This window comes from Lynx rufus, unplaced genomic scaffold, assembly GCF_022079265.1.
Source record: "Lynx rufus isolate CCGP_SWC_20201006 ecotype Redwood Valley unplaced genomic scaffold, mLynRuf1.p SCAF_7, whole genome shotgun sequence".
Classification (NCBI taxonomy): domain Eukaryota; kingdom Metazoa; phylum Chordata; class Mammalia; order Carnivora; family Felidae; genus Lynx; species Lynx rufus.
The window spans coordinates 60,181,698-60,199,168 of NW_025814889.1; the positions used below are offsets into that span (position 1 = coordinate 60,181,698).

Here is a 17,471-nt window from a genome sequence, read left to right on the forward strand (position 1 = left end):
CAAAGACCCGCAAATAAATCTCTGGCTTTGCCCCCACCGTAACGTGAGGAAGGAAATCTCGCGAGGTTTGGGTCCTCTGAGCGTGCAGGTCCGAGGCGGTCCGCGGAGGTTTACCTCCGGCCAGTGATGGGGCTGAGCTCCGCTGACCCTTCCAGCCGCATCTCCACTGATGGTCTCTGCTGGGTCCTGAGCCTGCTCGCTGAAGAAGGTGAACAGACGAGCGGAGTCTCTTCCCTTGGGTGCGTAGGTCCCTGTTAGCAGAGGCTTTGAGTCCTAACGCCACTGTTGACGGCTGCGAGGGATTGAGACCAGAGTAAGTGGAATAAATCCAGGGACATGAGCGGGCAAAGGGAGTCGGAAGTTTCCTTCCCCTGGGCCGCTCTGGTGCTTTCCACCTCTTGAACTGCTTGCCCCCTGTCCCTAGCCGCTTCCCTGCGCTGGTTACCCGCTCCTTCCTTTTCCCGGCCTCAGTTGTGAGCTCCTCTTTCTGGGTCTGAGGTGCGGAAAGTTTCTTGAAGCTTTGGCCCTAACCCTGTGTGGACGCATCTTCCGTTTCTTTTTTCTTCCTGCCTAAACCCACCTGGGTGCTGACCATTGAGAGGAGGGAAGAGGGACCCTTTCGGTTTTGAGTTTACCGCTTTGCAGGATATATCATGCGTATAACCATTTCTTGTCTCTTGAAAAACTGCCCTCTCAGGAATACTACTCTTTTCCTGGTTTTCTTCCTTTCCAATGTATCCCATCTCTCATAATGGTACCAGTATCCATCCCTCTGTCCAAACTAGAAACCTTTGTCCCTGATTCTGCATTTCCACTTGCACTGAACTGTATTATTTCTTCCACCAGAATTATTGCAGTTACCCACCCTCCCCCAGTAGTTTCTCCACCTTCATCCTTCCATACAGTTATTCTGAAATCCGTTTATGTCAGTCCTTAAACTTTGTCAGTAACCATATTGCTGATGGAATTAAGTCTTAATTGTGAGGCATATCATTTAGGGCCTTTTACTATCTATCCCAATTCATTTTATCTTTTTCCTCTCCTCTTACTTCTCCAAATACCTCGATATCCACTCATACGAGAGAACTGTTTTTCCCCAAACATGTCATGCACTTTCACAACTCTGTGCCTTTGTGTGTGCTGTACCATCTGTTTAGAATGCTAACTCTTCTTCTCCACCCCATGCCCCACCTGTCAAGACCGAATTCATAGATCCTTGTTTTCTCATACTCCCCCAGGTGACATTAATAATGCCATTGTGCTCCCAGGGCACTTGAAACAGCTCTGCAGTATTTATTAGGTTGTATTATTTGTTCATGTATCTGTATCAATTTGAGCTTGAGTCTGGAATCCTGTCTTATTCATCTTTGTAACAAAAGCTGGTCCAATGCCTGGGGGTATAGCAGGCATTATTTGGATGTACATAGCAGGCATCATGTGTGTACACATTTGTAAATATGTATACTTGTAAATACAAGTTCTAAAGATTAATGATAGAAGTCCTTAGTGCCCTTAAATAGCCAGAAGGAACCTTGTATGTTAAAGGCCCCTGATCCGTTTTGAACATGAGAAACTGTACTCCTAACACAGAAGTAATTGTACTTTTAGTATTTGTTGGTTGAGATTATGCATAATGGGAAAAAAAAAACTAACCTTTTAAGTGATTTGCTATTTTATTTTACTAGTATCTGTCTACATTTGAAAAATAGAGAAATAAGTGGGTGAGCAAATTATTTTAGACTACAGATTGTACTGGGTGCGTGTACATCCATGTAACTTCCAATGACTCCTTGGCCCATAGGTTATAAACAGTTTAGATTAGGTTAGTTCCTTGACTTGTCATACCTGTTTGAACCTCCACGTATATGCAACTTATATTTAGCTACAATTCTAAAGGTAAAAAAAAAATTCTCCTATGTCCTTTTAAATCCTGTTCTTCCAATTTTAAAATTTTATCTTCTTCAGGGGTGCCTGGGTTGCTCAGTTGGTTAAGCGTCAGACTCTTGATTTCGACTCAGGTCATGATCTTGTGATCATGAGATCTCGTGGTCGTGAGTTCCAGCCCTGTGTCAGGTTCTGCACTGCTATCACAGAACCTGCTTGGGATTCTCTGTTTCCCTCTCTCTCTGGCTCTCCCCCTGCTTGCGCTCTCTCTCTCTCAAATTAAATAAACACTAAAAACAAATTTATCTTCTTCATAAAGCTTCAAACGTGTTCATGCCATCATTTTCAAAGACTGTAAAAAATTTTCTACGCTTTCAAATGCAGAAATATATTGTCAATAAAAGATGCTTATTTTTATATGTAATTGACATGCACTCTTTCTTGATTTCTTTAGATTAAAAGTTTGTAAGGAAGCCATAACTATGCTTTTTTATTTTTCTGGTTCCATATGTATCTGTTAACATTATGTACTAATTAATACAGTTAGTATGCCTGAACAATCCAATAAAATTTAAACTAGGTTGTTAATATTTAAGGACAGAGACACCTGGGTGGCTTAGTCAGTTGAGTGTCCCACTTCAGCTCAGGTCATGATCTCACGGTTCATGAGTTCGAGCCCCATGTACGTTCACTGTTGTCAGCACAGAGCCCACTTCGGATCCTCTGCCCCCCTCTCTCTCTGCCCCTGCCCCACTTGCATGTGCATACGGTCTCTCTCTATCTCTGTCTCTGTCTCTTTGTCTCTCAAAAATAAACAAACATTAAAAAAAGCCTATTTAAAGAAATTTATGGTGTGTCAGTAGTCACGATATTTCTGTGTAGGTCCAGCTATGGGATAGTGGATTTGTGGATGAAAGAGAAAGAAGAGTGACTTGAATTTCTTTAAATTTTTCTTAACCAAAATGTAAAACTGAACAGCTGGCAGTTGGTATTTTGAGTGGGTGGTGGTTTCTCTTTTATCAGCAGCAGAATGTTCCGAAACCTCTGCCAGGAGTCTGCCAACATCTTTGGGTGGCAAAGTGGGCGAGAATGTGGCTAATGCAGGCAGGGAAAAACCCACTTTAGAAAAATTCCACCTGTAAATTGGGCCTACCTATGGAAAATAATGTAAGTGCACTGTGACCAGTTATGACAAGCACTATAAAGATAGGCAGATAAATTGAAAATACTCTTTTTTTACTGGAGTCTATTTTTAAATATTTAAAACTTGTTCGAGAGTTTGGAAAAACAATCTTCTTCCCACTCCACTTACCAGCCAAAAGAGGGGGAGAAAGCACAATGATTTTCAAAAAAGTTGGCAAAGTAAATGCATGTTATAAACTATTTTAAACTTCTGTTGTTTCACATACAGGAAATGAACATGCAGATTCTTAGAAACTCTGTGTCACTATTTTTCTAAAGTGTTAATAAAATTATGCTTTCAATTATCTGATGTTTATAATTCCGTTTTCTGAATAGGTATATTTTTGTAGTTATAAAACATATTTTAACTATAACTGATTTTGACAGTATTTCATTATGCAACCTAGAGATTTTTTAAAGTGGATGTTAATTTTAATTTTGAAAAACCTGTCAGTAAACATTAATTGATTTTATAATTAACTGTGATGCCCAGTTAAAATGGATGCTAGGCTTTTATTAATCATAAGGGAAAATAGTTGAAATTTTGTGGGTTTTTATTTTTGTTTTTTGGTTTTTGGGTTTTTTTTTTTTTTTTGGTCTTTTCTTCACTTACAGCCTCGTTTATTTTCTATTGCTGGCTTGATACTCAGTTTTTGTAATATCTTGGAAGTCCCATTGGTGAAGCATGGTCAGGGAATTTGCATTGTTTTTCCACCCGGGGAGACAGGTGGTTTTTACATGGCTAAAAGTAAACAGAGTCCTGAGGATCCACGTTGGCTCCTGTGTAGAGCACTAAACTCAGGATCAGAAATTCTATTTCTGGTACTAGCTTGGCTCCTTGCGTTTCCTCATTGATGAAATGGGAATAACATTTGTCCTGTTGACCAAAAGAAGATAAGGTAGGATTCTTTGAGTTCAGACATCTACCAACGGTTTGAATTAGTTAAAATTAATAGCTAGCAGTTTGATCTAGAGTGCTCTGGATGTCCATTTAGTTGGAGAGAAGGTTGAATTAGGTTGAAGAGAAGGCTAAGAATAGGTAAACAGTTTTGAAGAAGAAAAGGGTAACTTGCTATATCAGATAGTAAGGGTGTATTTTACAACTGTTAACAGTATAGGCAGCGTGGTATTGTTGTGGAGATAGATAAAGAAAAAGACCCAGAGGTAGAATAGAGAGCTCAGAAACATACCCATACATTTATTGAGAAAACATACAATATGTGTGGCATTAAAATGAGTGGGGGTACTTCTTTCCACAAGAAAGAAGTGATTATGTGACATAGAGATGCTAATTATCATTATAATGGCAATCATATTACAGTATATAAGTGTATCAAGTCAACATGTTGTACACCTTAAACTTACATAACGTTATATGTCAAATATATTTCAATAGAAAAAAATTCAGTGGCGGAAGAATGTACGATACAATAAATGAGACTGGGACAACTAGTTGTCCCCATAAGAAAAAGGAAATATAAATAGATACCTTCCTTCTGCCACACATGCATATAGCTACCAGAAGAATTCATGACAAAGACAAAACCTTGGGGACAGGGAGTGCACGATAGCTTTGTCCTTTAGGCAGTGCCAGATAATTGGAAACATTATATAACCTGTTGAGACTATCTTCTTTCAGTCAGCATAACACCTTTGAGATTCATCTGTATTGTATCAGTTCCTCATTTCATATGACTGCTGTACTACAGTACAGTTTTTCCACTCATTTCTCTACACTAAATACCCAGAAGTAGTACTGTTAGGTCATGTGGCAGCTATATGGTTAACTTGGTAAAAAAACTGCCAAACCATTTTCTGAACTAGCCATATCATTTTGCATTTTCACCAGCATTATAGGATAGTTCCAGTCACACCGCATCCTTGTCAGCACTTGGAATGTCAGTACTTATTTTAGCCATTTTATTTGGGGTGTAGTGGATCTCATTGTAGTCTTAATTGCATTTCTCTAACGGCTAATGACTTTGAATATATTTTCATGTGCTTATTTGCCATTTATATATCTTTTGATTAAGTGTTAAAGTCTTTTGCTCATTTTAAAAATTGGATCATTTTCAGGGCGCCTGAGTTGCTCAGTCAGTTAAGCGTCCGACTCTTGATTTCAGCTCAGGTCATGATCTGATGGTTCATGGAATCGAGTCCCATGTCAGGCTCTGCACTTGTCTCTCTGCCCCTCACCTACCTGTTCCCGCAGTCTGTTTCTCTCCCTCTCTCTCAAAATAAATAAACTTTTTAAAAAATGGATCATATTCTTACTGTTAGTTTTGAGACTTTTTAAAGTATTCTGGGTAAAGTCCTTTGTCAGATATGTGATTTGCAAATTTTGCCTCACATTCTGTAGCTTGTCTTTTTTTTTTTTTTTAATGTTTTTTTTTTCAACGTTTATTTATTTTTGAGACAGAGAGAGACAGAGCATGAACGGGGGAGGGGCAGAGAGAGAGGGAGACACAGCATCGGAAACAGGCTCCAGGCTCCGAGGCATCAGCCCAGAGCCTGACGCGGGGCTCGAACTCACGGACCGCGAGATCGTGACCTGGCTGAAGTCGGACGCTTAACCGACTGCGCCACCCAGGCGCCCCTGTAGCTTGTCTTTTCAGACTGTCTTAACAGTGCGTTTCCCGGAGCAAACGTTTCTAGTTTTGATGAAGTCTAGTTTATTAAATTTTTCTTTTATGAATCAATCATTTGGTATCATGTGTGAAAAATCTTTGCCTAACCCAGGTCACAGTGATTTTTCTCTGCTTTTCATTTTACATTTACATCTGTGGTCCACTTTGAGTTGATTTTTGGGTAAAGTGTAAGAATTATGTTGGGATTAATTTTTTGGCATATGGCTGTCCGGTCTTCTAACACCATTTGTTGACAAGACTGTCCCTTTGAAGTATCTGTGTACCTTTTTCTAAAATCAGTTGACCATGTTTCTGTGGGCTTATTTCCGACCTCTGTTCTGTCTCTGCCAATACCATGCTGTCTTGATTGCTGTAACTTTATAGTAAGGCCTAAAATTTGGTGGTATGATTTCTCCAACTTTGTTTTCAGAATTCTTTTGGCTATTCTAGTTTCTTTGCATTTTCATAGAAATCTTAGAATTAGCTTGTCAATTTCTACCAAAAGGCCTACTGTGATTTTGATTGGAGATTGCATTAAATCTACAGATCAGTTGGGGAAAATTGACATCCTAGTATGTTGAGTTTCCAGTTTATGAACACAGTGTGTCTCCACTTATTTAGGCCCTTTTTGGTTTCTTTCATTAGCGTTTTGTACTTACTCTGAGTGAGTACTCAGTGTACTTACTCTGTATGTTTTTTTAGATTTATACCCCAAACTTTCATTTTTTGAACTATTATAAATGTATTTTTTAAATTTTGGTTTCTACTTGTTCAGTGCTAACAAATAGACAAACCATGGATTTTCTTTTTTCTTTTTTTTTTTTTTTTTGGCACATTGATCTTGTATCTTGTGACATTGCTAAAGTCACATGTTAGATACAGGAGTTCTTTTTTGGATTCTTTGGGGTTTTTTTTTTACATAGACTACATGTTGGCTGCTAATAACAGTTTTATTTTTTTCCAATCTATATGTCTTTTATTTCTTAATGACACCAGTATGATATTGAATAGGAGTGGTGTTTGGGGACATCCTTGTTCCCGACTTTACAGAAAACATTCAGTCTTTCACTTAAGTATGATATTGGCTATATTGAAAATGCCCCTTAAATAAACATTAAAAAATTCAAATAAAGGGGGCGGGTGCCTTGGTGACTCAGTTGGTTAAGTGTCAGCTTCGGCTCAGGTCATGATCTCACAGTTCCTGAGTTTGAGCCCCATTTCAGGCTCTGTGCTGATAGCTCAGAGCCTGGAGCTTGTTTCAGATTCTGTGTCTCCCTCTCTCTCTGCCCCTTCACTGCTGGTGTTCTGTCTCTCTCTGTCTCTATCTCAAAAATTAAAAAAAATTAAAAAGAAAGAAAGAAAACGCCTTTGTCAATTTGAAGCAATCCCCTTCTATTTCTATTTGCAGAGAGTTTTTATTGCAGAGAATTTGTTGTTTTGTTTTTTTGTTTTTTTTGAAATGCACCAATTAGTATGAAGAAGTGTTTTTTTGTTTTTTTTTAATTTTTTTTAATGTTTATTTTTTTGAGACAGAGAGAGACAGAGCATGAACGGGGGAGAGTCAGAGAGAGGGAGACACAGAATCTGAAACAGGCTCCGGGCTCTGAGCTGTCAGCACAGAGCCCGACGCGGGGCTCGAACTCACGTACCGCGAGATCATGACCTGAGCCGAAGTCGGCCGCTTAACCGACTGAGCCACCCAGGCACCCCTTGTTTTTGTTTATTAATGGTGGATTACATTGGTTAATATTGAAATGTAGAAACAAACTTGATTTCAGGGATAAACCTTACTTGCTTATGGTGTATTATTCTTTCTATATGTTGCTGATTTGATCTGCCAGTATTTTCTTGAGAATTTTTACATTTATGTTTATGAGGGACATTGGTTTGTGGTTCTCTGTCTCTCTCTCTCTCTGAAGTGAGTCTGGTGTTGGTTTCAAAGTAATGCTGGCATCATTTTATGAGTTTGGAACTATTTTCTTACATTTTCTCAAAGAGGTCGCATAACATTGGTATTATTTCTTTATATGTTTGGTAGAATTTGCCATTAAAACCATCCAAATAGTGATTTTTTGTAGAATATTTTTAACTACAAATTTAATTTCTTTAATAGTTATAGGACTATTATGGAATAGTTACAGGACTATTAATAGTTACCTGTTTCCTCTTGTGTGACTATGTAGTTTGTGGTTTTAGGGAATTAATCCATTTTGTCTAAATTATCCAATTCATGTGTGCAGAATTTATTATTGTATTCACCTGTGCTTTTAATGAGTTAGGAATCTGACCTGATACCCTTTTTTTCATTCCTGACATCAGTAATTTATATCTTCTCTTTTATTTTTATTTGTCCCTTCATCAGTTTTGCTGGAGGTTTATCCACTTCATTTGCTTTTTCAAAGAACTAGGTTTTGGTTTCATTGGTTTTTCTCTATTGCTTTCCTGTTTTCAATTTCATTGATTTCTGCTCTTTTATTATTTCCTTCTTTCTATTTACTTTAGAGTTGATTTTGCTCTTTTCCTGGTTTCATAGTTTGAGGCTTAGGTAGTTGATTTGAGATATTTTTAAATTGTTTTTTGTTTTTTTAATGTTGAATTTTGAGAGAGAGCAAGACAGAGCATGAGAGAAGGAGGGAGAAGAGAGAGAATCCAAAGCAGGTTCCAGGCTCTGAGCTGTGAGCACAAAGCCTGACATGGGGCTCAAACTCACGGACTGTGGGATCATGACCTGAGCCGAAGTCAGACACTAAACTGACTGGGCCACCCAGGCGCCCCTGAGATATTTTCAATTTTCTAATAAAAGAATTTAATGCTACAAATTTCCTTCAAAATACTGTTATACATACATGAAAAATTTTTTGATACCTTGTATTTTCATGTTTATTTAGATGAAAGTTTCTGATTTCCAAAGTTTTTTTTCCCCCCTGAGTTACTTGTGTGTTAATTTTGGATTTTCTTATCTCTTTGTTATTTATTTTAGTTTAATTGCATTATGGCCATGGAACATAATTTATATGATTGCAGTTCTTTTTCATTTGTTAAGGTTTGTTTTGTTATCTAGGATAAGGTCTATCCTAGTGAAGATCCTGTGCACACTTAAAAATAATATGTATTCTGTTGATACTTATTTTATAAATATTAATTCATTCCACCCCATTGATGGTGTTTGTTCATGTCTTCTGTATGCTTGCTGATTTTCTGTGTACAAATTCTATCGATTACTGAGAAAGAAATTCTCTATATGCTAGCAAAATCTTATTATTTGTCTTGTTTATTACAACCATCCTAGTGGGTGTGAAACATCTCATTGTAGTTTTGATTTGCATTTGCCTGATAGCTAATCATGTTGAGCATCTTTTCCTGTCCTTATTAACACTCTGACTTTATTTTGATTAGTGTTTGAATAGTATACCTTTTTCTGTACTTTTACTTTTAACTTACCTATATCATATTGGAAGTAAGTTTCTATAGACTATTTACAGTTGGGTTCTGATTTTGTTTTTTTAATTTCTATCTTCTGCTTTTTCTTTTCCCTTTTTCTTTATTTTTTTTATTGAATTATAATTAATTTGCAACGTTATATTAGTTTCTGGTGTACAGCATACTGATTTGACAATTCCGTACATTACTCAGTGCTTACCATGAAAAGTATAGTCCCCATCTGTCACCATATATTATTACAATATTGAATATATTCCCTATGCTGTACTTTTTGTCTCTGTGACTTATAAGTGGAAGCTTGTCCCTCTTAATCCTCTTTATCTATTTTACCCATCCCCCAACCCGTCTTCCCTCTGGCAACCACCAGTTCTCTGTATTTAAGAGTCTGGTTTTTTTTAATTTGTTTTGTTAGTTTTTCTTTTGTTTTTTTAGATTCCACATGTAAGTGAAATCATACAATATTTGTCATTCTCTATGTGACTTACTTCACTCAGCATAATATTCTGTATGTCCATTCATGTTGTCACAAATGGCAAGATCTCATTCTTATGGCTGAGTAATACTCCATTTTATGTATCTACCACATCTTTATCCATTCTTCTGTTGATGGACACTTAGGTTGCTTCCATCTCCTGGTTATTAGAAACGTGCTGCTAGAAACATAGGGCTGCACATACATTTTCAAATTAATATTTTTGTTTTCTTTGGGTAAATACCCAATAGGAGGATTAATGGATCATATAATCTGTTTTTAATTTTTTTTCTTTTTTTTTTTTTAATTTTTTTTTCAACATTTATTTATTTTTGGGACAGAGAGAGACAGAGCATGAATGGGCGAGGGGCAGAGAGAGAGGGAGACACAGAATCGGAAACAGCTCCAGGCTCTGAGCCATCAGCCCAGAGCCCGACGCGGGGCTCGAACTCACGGACCGCGAGATCGTGACCTGGCTGAAGTCGGACGCTTAACCGACTGCGCCACCCAGGCGCCCCTGTTTTTAATTTTTTGAGGAACTTGTATACTGTTTTCTACAGTGGCTGAACTAATTTACATTCTCACCAACAACGCATGTACTTTTTCTCCACATCCTTCCCAACACTTCTTATTTTGTGTCTTTTTTTTTTTCCTAGCCATTGTGAAGTGATTACTTACTGTGGTTTTGATTTGCATTGCCTTGATGATAGTGGTGTTGAGCACTTTTTCATGGGTCTGTTGGCCATCTTTATGTCGTCTTTGGCAAAATGTTCATTGAGGTTCTTTGCCATTTTTAAATTGGTGTATTTGTGGGTTTTTTGGTGTTGTGTAAGTTCTTTATATTTTGGATATATTAACCCCCTATCAGATATGTCATTACAAATATCTTCTCTCATTCAGTAGGTTGCCTTTTTGTTTTGTTGATGGTTTCATCCAGTAAGCAAAAGCTTTTTAGTTTGGTGTTAACCCCAGTAGCTTAATTTTCCTTTTGTTTATCTTGCGTGAGGAGACCCATCTAGAAGAACGTGGCTATGGCTGATGTGAAAGAGATTGCTACCTGTGTTTTCTTGTAGGAGTTTTATGGTTTTGGGTCTCACGTTTAAGTTATTAATCCATTTTGAGTTTATTTTTGTGCATGGTGTTAAGAAAATGGTCCAATTTCATTCTTTTGCATATAGCTGTCCAGTTTTCCCAGTACCGTTTATTGAAGAGACTTTCTTTTCCCCCATTGTATATTTTTGCCTCCTTTGCCATAAATTAATTGGTATGTAAATAATGGACTTGTTTCTGGGCTATTTTGTTCTGTTGTTCTGTGTCTTGTTTTGTGCCAGTACCATACTGTTTTGATTACTAGAACTTTGTATTCTATCTTGAAATCTGGGATTGTGATACCTCCTGCTTTGTTCTTTCTCAAGATTGCCTTAGCTATTCAGTGTCTTTTGCACTTCTATATAAATTTTAGGTTTATTTTAGTTCTGTGACAAATGCTGTTAGCATTTTGTTAGGGATTGCTTTGAATCTGTAGATTGCTTTGGGTAGTATGGACATTTTAACAATATTAATTTTTCCAATCCATGAGCATGGAATATCTTTTCATTTGTTTGTGTCATCTTTAATTTCTTTCATCAATATTTTATAATTTTCAGAGTACAGATCTTTCACCTCCTTGGTTAATTTCATTCCTAGGTATTTTACTATTGCTACTGTAATTATAAATGGGATTGTTTTCTTGATTTCTCTTTCTGCTCCTCATCAGTGTATAGTAATGTAACAGATTTCTATGTATTAATTTTGTATCCTGCAACTTTACTGAATTCATTTATTCTAATAGTTTTTTGGTGGAGTCATTAGGGTTTTCTGTATATAGTATCATGTCATCTGTGCATAGTGACAGTTTTACTTTTTCCTTACCAATTCGGATGGCTTTTATTTCTTTTTCTTTTTTTTTTTAACTTTTTTAAATGTTTATTTATTTTTGAGAGAGTGTGAGCAGGGGAGGGGCAGAAAGAGGGAGACACAGAATCTGAAGCAGACTCCAGGGTCTGAGATGTCAGCACAGAGCCCGATGTGGGGCTTGAACCCACAAACTGCGAGATCATGACCTGAGCCGAAGCCAGACACTCAATCAACTGAGCCACCCAGGCACCCTATTTCTTTTTCTTATCTGATTGTTTCATCTGGAGCTTTTAGTACCGTGTTGAATAAAAATGGTGACAGTGGATATCCTGGTCTTGTTCCGGATCTTAAAGAAAAGCTCTGTTTTTCATCATTTAATGTTAGCTATGGGTTTCTCATATATGACCTTTATTATGTTGAAGCATGTTTTCTCTAAAATTACTTCGTTGACACTTTTTATCATGAATTGATGTATTTTGTCAAATGCTTTTTCTGCATCCGTTGAGATGATCGTATCGTTTTTATCATTTTTCTTATTTAATGTGAAGTATCATATTGATTGACTTGCAAATATTGAACCACCCTTGCATCCTTTGAATAAATTCTACTTGATCCTGTTGAATGATTTTTTTAAGTATATTATTCAATGAGGTCTGCTAATAGTTTATTGGGGGTTTTTGCATCTCTGTTCAACAGAAATATTGACCTGTAGTTTTCTTTTTTTGTGGGGTCTTTGGTTTTGGTATCAGGGTAATGCTGGCATCCTAGAATAAATCTCAAAGTTTTCCTTCATCTTCCATTTTTTTTTGAATAGTTTAAGAAGAATAGGTATTAACTCTTTAAATGTTTGGTAGAATTCACCTGTGGAGCCTTCTGGTTCTGGACTTTGTTGGGAGTTTTTTGATTACTGATTCAATTTCATTACTAATAATTGGTCTGTTCAGATTTTCTATTTCTTCCTGGTTCACTTTTGGATGATTTTTTTTTTTTTTTAATTTTTTTCTTCAACATTTTTTATTTATTTTGGGGACAGAGAGAGACAGAGCATGAACGGGGGAGAGGCAGAGAGAGAGGGAGACACAGAATCGGAAACAGGCTCCAGGCTCCGAGCCATCAGCCCAGAGCCCGACGCGGGGCTCGAACTCACGGACCGCGAGATCGTGACCTGGCTGATGTCGGACGCTTAACCGACTGCGCCACCCAGGCGCCCCTGGATGATTTTATGTTTCTAAGAATTTATCCATTTCTTCTAGGTTGTCCAATTTGTTGGCATATGATTTTTCATAATTTTCTCTTAGAATCTTTTGTATTTCTATGGTGTTGGTTGTTTCTCCTTCATTTCTGATTTTTTTTTTTTTTTTGAGTCTTCTTTCTTCTCTTGATGAGTCTGGCCAGAGATTTATCAGTTTTATTGATCTTTTCAAAGAACCAGTTTCTGGTTTCCTTGATCTTCTTTATTTTTTTTTAACTTTTATTTCATTTATTTCTGCTCTAATCTTTATTATTTTCTCCCTTCTGCTAGCTTAAGGTTTCTGCTAGTTTTTTTTTATATGAAATTTATTGTCAAATTGGTTTCCATACAACACCCAGTGCTCATCCCAACAGGTGCCCTCCTCAATGCCCATCACCCACTTTCCCCTCCCTCCCACCCCCCCCCATCAATCCTCAGTTTATTCTCAGTTTTTAAGAGTCTGTTATGGTTTGCCTCCTTCCCTCTCTGTAACTTTTTCCCCCTTCCCCTCCCCCATGGTCTTCTATTAAGTTTCTCAGGATCCACATAAGAGTGAAAACATATGGTATCTGTCTTTCTCTGTATGACTTATTTCACTTAGCATAACATCCTCCAGTTCTATCCATGTTGCTACCAAAGGCCATATTTCATTCTTTCTCATTGCCAAGTAGTATTCCATTGTGTATATAAACCACAACTTCTCTATCCATTCATCAGTTGATGGACATTTAGGCTCTTTCCATAATTTGGCTATTGTAGAAAGTGCTGCTATAAACATTGGGGTACAAGTGCCCCTATGCATCGGCACTCCTGTATCCCTTGGGTAAATTCCTAGCAGTGCTATTGCTGGGTCATAGGGTAGATCTATTTTTAATTTTTTGAGGAACCTCCACACTGTTTTCCAGAGTGGCTGCACCAGTTTGCATTCCCACCAACAGTGCAGGAGGGTTCCCGTTTCTCCACATCCTCTCCAGCATCTATAGTCTCCTGATTTGTTCATTTTGGCCACTCTGACAGGCGTGAGGTGATATCTGAGTGTGGTTTTGATTTGTATTTCCCTGGTGAGGAGTGACGTTGAGCATCTTTTCATGTGCCTGTTGGCCATCTGGATGTCTTTTTTAGAGACGTGTCTATTCATGTCTTCTGCCCATTTCTTCACTGGATTATTTGTTTTTCAGGTGTGGAGTTTGGTGAGTTCTTTATAGATTTTGGATACTAGCCCTTTGTCTGATATGTCGTTTGCAAATATCTTTTCCCATTCTGTCGGTTGCCTTTTAGTTTTGTGGATTGTTTCCTTTGCAGTGCAGATAGGCTTCTGCTAGTTTGTTCTTTTTCTAGCTCTTTAAGGTGTAAAGTTAGGTTGTTTATTTGAGATTTTTCTTGTTTCTTATGGTAGAGCTGTATCACAATAAATTTCCCTCTTAAAACTGCTTTTGCTGCATCCCAAATATTTTGAACCATTGTGTTTTCATTTTCGTTTGTCTCCATGTATTTTCTTATTTCCTCTCTGATTTCTTGGTTGACCCAGTCATTTGTAGTAGCATGTTGTTTAGCATCCATATATTTGTGGCATTTCCAAATTTCTTCTAGTTTCATACACAGTTGTGGTTGAAAAAAGATGCTCGATATGATTTCAGTCTTCTTAAATTTATTGAGACTTGTTTTACTGCTTAATATGTGATCTATACTGGAGTATGTTCTGTGTGCACTTGGAAAGAATGTGTATTCTGCTCTTTGGGATTACAGTGTTCTATATGTATCTGTTAGGTTTGTCTGGTCTAATATGTCATGCAAAGCCATTGTTTCCTTGTTCATTTTCTGTCTAGGTTATTTATCAATTGATATAGGTGGGGTGTTAGAGTCCCCTACTATTATTGTATTGCTGTCCATTTCTCCCTTTATGTTTATTAATAATTGTTTTATGTATTTTGGTACTCCTGTGTTGGATGCAGAGATATTTACTGTTGTTATATTCTCCTGATGGATTGATCTCTTTATTTTTATATAGTGCTTTTCTTTGTTTCTTGCTACAGTCTGTGCTTTAATATCTATCTTGTCTGGGGTGCCTGGCTGTCTCAGTCAGTAGAGCATGAGAATTTTGATCTCAGGGTTGAGCTCCATGTTGGGTGTAGAGATTACTTAAAATCTTAAAAAAAATTAAAAATATTTTGTCTGATACAAGGATTGCCACCCTGGCTTGCTTTTTTTGTTTTTTGGGTTTTTTTTTTAACGTTTGTTTATTTTTGAGAGAATTTGCAAGTGAGGGAGGGGCAGAGAGAGGGAGACAGAGGATCTGAAGTGAGCTCTGCACCAACAGCAGAGAGCCCCACTTGGGGCTCAGACTCACAAACTGCCAGATAATGACCTGAGCCAAAGTCAAACTCTTAAGTGACTGAGCCACACAGGTGCCCCACCCTGGCTTGTTTTTGGTTTTGTTTTTGGCTTCTATTTGTATGGTATGTGTTTTTCCAGTCCTTTCAGTCTGTATATGTCTTTAGGTCTGAAGTAAGTCTCTTGTAGGCAGCATTTAGATGGGTCTTGTTTCTTTATCCATTAAGTTGCCCCAATTTTTTTTATTGGAGCTTATTTATGTTTAAAGTAATTATTGATAGGTATGTATTTAATGCCATTTTGTTAATTGTTTTTTAGTTATTTTTGTAGTTCTTCTTTGTTCCTTTCTTTGTCTCTTGCTCTCATCCCTTATGGCTTGGTGGCTTTCTTTGGTGTTATGCTTGGATTCTTTTCTCTTTATTGTGTGTGTGTATTAATACGTTTTTGATCTGTGGTTACCATTAAGTCCACATATAAAATTTATGTGTGTAGCAGTCAGTTGTAAGTTAATGGTCACTTAAGTTTAAACACATTAAAAGCACTAAATTGTTACTTCCCCATCACGTTTTATGTATATGATGTCGTATTTTACATCTTTTTATTTTGTGTATCTTTGGATTTTTATAGACATAATTGATTTTTCTATTACTGTATTTTAACCTCCATACTTGTTTTATAAGTGATTTATCTACTACCTTTATTACATACTTGTTTTCACCTGTGAAATAATTTCCTTTCTTAATTTTCTTATTTCTAGTTAGGGCTTTCTCTTCCACTCAGAATTCCCTTTAGCATACTTTGTAAGGCTGGTTTGGTGGCGATGTATTCCTTGAACTTTTGTTGGGAAACTTTACCTCTCTATTCTAAAGATAACTTTACTGAGTGGAGTATACTTGTTTGCAGGGTTTTTTCCTTTCAGCACTTTGAATATATCCTACCACCCCCTTCTGACCTGCAAAGTTTCTGCTGAAAAATCAGCTTATGGTCTTACAAGAGGGCTTCCCTTGTATGTAGCTGCTTTCTTTTCTCTTGCTGTTTTTAAAATTCTTTATCATTACTTTTAGCCATTTTAATCATTACCTGTCTGTGTGGACCTCCTTGAACTAATCTTGTTGGAGGCTCTTGGTGCTTCCTGGATTTGCAAGTCTGTTTACTTCCCAGATTAGGGAAGTTTTCAGCTATTAGTTCTTCAAATAGATTTTCTCTCCTTTTTTCTTTACCCCTTCTGGGATCTCTGTATTGCAAAGGTTATTATGCTTGATGGTGTCACTGCATTCCCTTAACCTATTCTCATTTTTTATTCCTTTTTCTTTTTGATGTTCAGCTTGGTTGCTTTCCATTACTGTGTCTCCTAGATCACTAATCCATTCTTCTGCCTCCCCTAATCCCTTGATTACCTCAAGTGTGTTTTTTTTGTTTCTCTTACTGAATTATTCATCCCTTGCTGGTTCTTCATCTCTTCCTTAAAGTTCTCATGAATTCATTCACTCTTTCTTAAGTTCAGTGAGTATCTTTATGACCATTACTTGGAATTCTTTATCAGGCATATTGCTTATCTCAGTTTCATTTAGCTCTTTTACTGTGATTTTGTCCCGTTCTTTCATCTGAGACATAGTCCTCTGACTATGTTTTGTCTAACTCTCCGTGATTGTTTCTGTGTATTAGGTCAGCTACGACTTCTTGAAAGTAGTGACCTTGTGTCAAAGAGGTCCTGTGGTGCCCTATAGTATAATGCCCCCAGGTCAACAGAATCAGGTATTCCAGCAGTGTCCTATATGGGCTGTATATGTCTTCCTGTTGTGACTGAGCCTTCAGCCCAGTTGACTGCAAAGCCTACTATGGGCACACTGGGCAGGGTTTAGTCCCTGAGTTGTTGAGGAGCCTGTGTGAGGCCCAGTTGGCTCATGGGTGGCAGGGTCAGCAGTCAGGCTACCTGTCTGCAATTAGCCTCTCTATGTTGGTACAGCAAAAGGCAGGGCCTTCTCCCTGCAGAGCCCACAGCAGCTTTTTTGGGGGCCTGGGGCCAGCAGTCAAGACTAGGTGTCTATATTCCACCTCTGGCTGCACTTGCAGGTGCACCATATGGCAGAGTACTCTTCCTGTACAGCCTGCTAAGAGGTTCGGCTCTAGAACTGTGAGCCAGCTGGTATGTGAGATTATCTTTCCCCTCCACAGTGCAGGAGTTTCTTTGGAATGGCACCATTCCCTGCCCGGGCTGCTCGCAGGATATGGAGGAGCGGGAGTCTCTTTAGAGGGATGTGTGCCAAGATGGGTGGGTTGGAACAGGTAGGTGGCAGGGGAATGTGGTGGCAGGGCATGCAGTGCTAGCAAGTGTGGAGAGTGTTGGTGCTGGTTCCCGCAGGCGTCTGGCTATCTAGGCTAGGCAAGGGAAGGGAAGTGGCCCCCA

The 17,471-nt window shown here is 37.9% G+C and overlaps 1 protein-coding gene across 3 annotated transcripts in view; it reads left to right on the forward strand.

Moving 5' to 3' along the window:
• The first annotated feature begins 14 nt into the window (after window positions 1-14).
• The window catches only part of FGFR1OP2 (FGFR1 oncogene partner 2), a 34,092-nt gene continuing 16,635 nt past the window's right edge, over window positions 15-17,471 (forward strand). Inside the window, exon 1 of one of the 3 annotated variants that reach the window (XM_047065082.1) lies at window positions 15-239. The gene's annotated coding sequence lies outside the window, so the exon portion shown is untranslated. Of the gene's footprint in view, window positions 314-17,471 lie in introns of all 3 variants that reach the window. The other 2 variants (XM_047065080.1, XM_047065083.1) reach the window with 2 other exon arrangements.